The sequence below is a fragment of the Mirounga angustirostris genome, unplaced genomic scaffold (assembly GCF_029215605.1).
Source record: "Mirounga angustirostris isolate CCGP_5_RB_7025 unplaced genomic scaffold, mMirAng1.0.hap1 SCAF_7, whole genome shotgun sequence".
Taxonomy (NCBI): domain Eukaryota; kingdom Metazoa; phylum Chordata; class Mammalia; order Carnivora; family Phocidae; genus Mirounga; species Mirounga angustirostris.
In genome coordinates this window covers 99,597,236-99,603,235 of record NW_026991715.1, presented here as the reverse complement: position 1 = coordinate 99,603,235, position 6,000 = coordinate 99,597,236, and positions in this window count along the sequence as shown.

Sequence of the window (6,000 nt, the reverse complement as noted above, 5' to 3'; positions counted from 1 at the left end):
CTAATGTGATCTTGCCCCTCATTGGAAACAATGTTTTTTAATCAAAAGATCAAAGAAGAAAAAGAAAGAAAGAGAATAAAACAAATGAACTACTCTTTTGAATATCACTCTATTCAAAGGAATTATTTGGAGGTGGTGGTAGAGAAATATAATTGTTTTATTTCTCTAATGAGGTGTATTATAATAGAAATTATAATTAAAGAGCTGGGATTATGCCCATGAGTAGATATTTAGGTTATAATAGGTGTCTCTGCAACTTTGAAAATTTTTTTACTAAATGCATATTCATTATTTATTTAATTCCATTTATTTTCTTTATCACTTCTCTTTAGGTATCTGATGAAGCAAATGTGGTTTATGTATTTGAAAATTCTCTTTAAAATAGATTTTAGTAAATATTTCAATTTTAAGGAAAACTGATTTTCTAATTAAGTACCCTATAATGTTTAAAATATCTAATGAGGCATATATATGGATATATGTGATATTTCCACAGAAGCCTGCATCATTTAAATAGTTTAATATAGATGTGTTAATGGTTATAAAACCAAAAGAGTTGATTTCATCATTTGTTCATTAGTAGCCATTTTCAAGACATCAAAACACTTTTAAATCATTGATGAGCTTTTTTTTTTTTTATTTGAGAGAGAGAATGAGAGAGAGAGAGCATGAGGGGGGGAGGGTCAGAGGGAGAAGCAGACTCCTCACTGAGCAGGGAGCCCAATGCGATTCCGGGACTCCAGGATCATGACCTGAGCCGAAGGCAGTCACTTAACCAACTGAGCCACCCAGGCGCCCCATTGATGAGCTTTTTTGTTAAAGACATTGATGATAGAGCACCTGGGTGGTTCTGTGGTTAAGCATCTGCCTTCAGCTCAGGTCATGATCTCAGGGTCCTGGGATTGAGACCCCTGTTGTGTTGGACTCCCTGCTCAGCTGGGAGTCTGCTTCTCTCTCTCACTCTGCTCCTCCCCCCGCTCGTGCTCTCTCTCTCTCTCTCAAATAAAAATAAATAAAATCTTTTAAAAAAGAGACTGATGATAAAGTAAAAGTGGTAGTCTTTAAAGCTTTAGTGTAAAATATACCAATGGAGGTACCCTATTAAACTTATTTTTTTTTAAAGATTTTATTTATTTATTTGAGAGAGAGAGAGCGAGTACATGAGAGGGGGGAGGGTCAGAGGGAGAAGCAGACTCCCTGCCGAGCAGGGAGCCCGATGCGGGACTCGATCCAGGGACTCCAGGATCATGACCTGAGCCGAAGGCAGTCGCTTAACCAACTGAGCCACCCAGGCGCCCCAAACTTATTTTTAACAGTGTATTTTACTGGCCTATAACACATACAGAAAAGTTCACTCATCATCAGTTCAATGTGAAAACACTATGCCACTAGCAATCAGATTGAGAACTAGACCATTGTCAGCACACTAGAGGCTTTGTGTCAGTCTCTACCCTATCTAACCCAAAGGGAACCGTTATACTGATACCTGATGTTGCTGTCTCTAGATTTATTTATAAACTTTGCTCTTTTGGTTGTTCCCTCAATATTATGTTTGTAAGATTTGTCTGTGTTGCATGAAGAAGGTAGTTAGGTCTTTTTTTCTTTTTTAATTTTATTATGTTATGTTAATCACCATACATTACATCATTAGTTTTTGATGTAGTGTTCCATGATTCATTGTTTGCATATAACACCCAGTGCTCCATGCAGAACGTGCCCTCTTTAATACCCATCACCAAGCTAACCCATCCTCCCACCCCCCTCCCCTCTAGAACCCTTAGTTTGTTTCTCAGAGTCCAAAATCTCTCATGTTCGTCTCCCCCTCCGATTCCCCCCCCCTTCATTTTACCCTTCCTACTATCTTCTTCTTTTTTTTTAATATATAATGTATTATTTGTTTCAGAGGTACAGGTCTGTGGTTCATCAGTCTTACACAATTCACAGCGCTCACCATAGCACATACCCTCCCCAATGTCTATCACCTAGCCACCCCATCCCTCCCCCCCCACCACTCCAGCAACCCTCTGTTTGTTTCCTGAGATTAAGAATTCCTCATATCAGTTAGATCATATGATACATGTCTTTCACTGATTGACTTATTTCCCTCAGCATAACACCTTCCAGTTCCGTCATTGCAAATGGCAAGATTTCATTCCTTTTGATGGCTGCATAATATTCCATTGTATATATATGCCACATCTTTTTTTTTTTTTTTTTAAGGTTTTATTTACTTGACAGAGAGAAAGACAGCCAGAGAGGGAACACAAGCAGGGGGAGTGGGAGAGGGAGAAGTAGGCTTCCCGCGGAGCAGGGAACCCGATGCGGGGCTCGATCCCAGGACCCTGGGATCATGACCTGAGCCGAAGGCAGACGCTTAACGACTGAGCCACCCAGGAGCCCCCCACATCTTCTTTATCCATTCACCTGTTGATGGACATCTTGGCTCTTTCCCTAGTTTGGCTATTGTGGACATTGCTGCTATAAACATTGGGTGCACGTACCCCTTCGGATCACTACATTTGTATCTTTGGAGTAAATACCCAGTAGTGCAATTGCTGGGTCAGAGGGTAGCTCTATTTTCAACTTTTTGAGGAACCTCCATACTGTTTTCCAGAGTGGCTGCACCAGCTTGATTCCCACCAACAGTGTAGGAGGGCTCCCCTTTCTCTGCATCCCCGCAGTTATTTTCTTTCAGTACTTTAAATATGTTGTGTATTGAAAATTTCTGACTTTTGGCTTTGATTCTTTTCCTTCTGTCTATTACCTTGTCCCCAATTCCTGCTTCCCTCAGCTGGACTTGAAGCATTCAAAGACTTTTTTTTTTTTTTTTTTTTTTTTTGTACTGAATCCATAATTTCAAGTTGTTCTCATTAGGAGTTTTGGTCCCTTACAATTTCATCATAAGCAGTAATAAAATTTGTTTTTTAATGTACTTAAAACCATAGTCTAATAAAATGACCACTGCACTGAAAAATCTGAATGTAAAAAAATTAACAACAGTAAAGCTAAAGGTATTTTTTAAATGACTCAATAATGGCCAGTTTAGGTATTTTTTAAACAGTAAGTAAAGCTTAAGGAAATTGAGAGATACAATTTTCTGTTTGACAAATATCTCTTTCCTGTTCCCACTACCCCACCCCATCCCAAACTGAATAATTTTTGGTGGTTTCTATTGCACAAACAGTTTGTGAAGTGAACACTTGAATGAATGAAGAAGGAAATGTCTCTGCCTACTGATTTGGGATAAATACCTACCTAAATCATCCTGAAAGACTTCAGGTCCTCTTATCTTTAAATTCAAGTGTTAAAATAAAGATGAAGTTAATTATCATATATAAATAACAAATCTGCCTGACAAAGAAAAAATAAAGGGACTGAATAAGAGCTCAAAATTTTAAGATACTATGGTAACCAAAACATCACATCAGTTGCTTTGAAACTTAAATAAAGATGTGTAAAAGAAATTATTTATATACCTGGCTTATTTATGCAGTCATTGAATGCATTCAAAGACTTTAGCCATTATTAGGGGTTTAGTGCTCAGTACTACTTAGAAAGAAAGGAAACAAGAGAAAGAACATACGGACATACAAAGGGCTCAATCAACATAAATTTATCTTAAAGCATAGTTTGTCTTTTTATAATATGAGGTCAGCCAGCATGTAAGTTTCTGTATTATAATTAAGAATAATAAAGATTTCCTGATCCTAAATTCTGCCTTTCTCTGATCATCTCTATCTTCACTTGCAATTAAAAAGATCATACACTAAAGGAGTTGGTGTCTCTTATTGACTTGCTAATCAATTGTTTATTTGTTCTACAAATCCATTCTTTTTCCAAAAACTGACCTAATTTTCACAGCCTTGATTAAACTGAGAACCAAATTAGAGGATTTGTTTTCTTCTTCAGTTCTCTATATTACATTGGTTTAGAGGTGAACAAAAATATACAGAAAATGAGCCTGCCTTTGGGTGAGATTTCCTTGCAGGTTTAAGTATTTGTCAAAACAAAATCTGCTTAAAATGTGTCAGACTTGTCCATTATTCTTACTGTAAAATGTGGAATGAAAAGGGTTTAATATATGCAAATAAAATAATCATAACTAATATTTACTCAGTACTTATTATTTTCACTGTGTTAATGTGCTTTGTGTACCTTTTCTCCTTAACTCACACCAACCCTATGAGGTAAGTATTATTGTTATCTCTATTTTACAGACTGGGTGAAAAATCGGCCTAGAGAAGTTAGAGTAGTTGCCTAAAGTCATGCAGCTTTTAAATGGGTAAATCAAAATTCTTCTTATAATTTGACTTCAGAGCTAGTGTATATAAGCACTCCATAATTCTACTTCCAGTCTTTCTTTAATTAAAAAAAATTTTTTTTCCAATTCATTATTGAAGAAGTAATGAAATACATGAGCCTTCTAAAATATGTGATGTATGCATATTATCAGCATTAAATAAAGTTTACAGTTCTCTTGTTTACTTTTTAAGTACTTAATATAACAAATTTTGATTGAATAAATATAAAACAATTTGTTAAGTTGGAAATCTAGTTGATTTTATTAAGCTATTCTATATCATGGATTAGAAACTAAAGTGTTAGTTTAGTTGAGACAATAAGATGATCCAGATTATAACCCATCTGCATAGCTGGCCTATTTATTTTATTTGCTGTAGAAAAATGAATCAAATTGACCATTGAAGAGGTGAATCAGATCTATCATGCCATCTAATTTACTCTGCAGCTCCAGAAGCTGACCCCTGTCTATAAAATGTAGAAAGTTTAAAATGATAGTAAGAAAAATATATCTGGATAACAAATAAACTATCTGTTTTTGTAGGTATAGATAGGTATAGATAAATACAGATATCTATCTATGTAAATGCTTCTTGCAACTTTTGTTCTTCTACTCTTTAAACTTGGTATCCAAAGTAATTGCATGAATTGTGAATTCTTTCATAGTACAGTAAGAATGCATGATCACAAATATTTGCTTATCTTCATAAAATCTGAGGTTGAAGCGACAATAATATCAATCATCTGTATTTGCACCTAAATGAGACATTATATGAGGCCACTTCTGAAGAAGCAAGGCTTTTTTTTTTTTAATTGCTTCCTCCAAATTATTAAGTTTTTACTGTGGAATTATCGGTGTAGTGCCTCATACAATGAATATTTTCTAGTCTTTGAATCAAGTAAAATCTAGCTATCTAGCTATCTGGTACCCTCATTTTCTCAAATATTTTCTCTTTACAAAGTAACAACTAAATCGATGTTCTGAATTGTTACTGTCTTGTTAGATAAAAGTTCACTAATTTCTATAGATAATGATTTAAATATGTGGGGTAAACTATCACTTCTAAAGCAGGTACTATGTGTCAAATATTATTATAACTACTTTATAAATGGTATCTCTAATCCTCACTATGAACTCGTGGTAAAGCTATTATCATCCTTATTACAAATAAGGAAATTGGCCTTCAGAGGAAATTCACTTGTCTATGGCCACATGTCTACACCAAGTAGTATGAAGAGGATTTATATAATAGTGTTTAATTTTTTAAATGAGTGCTCTTTCCATGAATCTAGAATTCCCTGGAACTCAAATAAATGATCTCTGATGTCGTAGTCATTTAGTCACTCAGAGGCAGTACATATAATGAGATCAAAAGTCCCAGGGCAACTATCAATGTATTTGAGAAAACAGACCAGTCAAGCTAACTGACTAGTTTGAAACTTTGTTCCCTCTTTATATCAAGCAGCAAACAACAGAGATATTTGTCCCAAGATTGAAAGAATTATGACCAATGATCTGCATCCTGAAGGCTAATGAGTATTATCAGTGGTTAGGGATTCAGAGATCTTAATGGCAGAAGTCAAGCTATCAGTACATTTCATTTGACAGCAATCCCATGACTTACCCATAGTCACTGAAGACAGTTTATGGTGGATAGAAATGGCATCTTAAAATGAGTGAATATGGAATCCCAAATACAA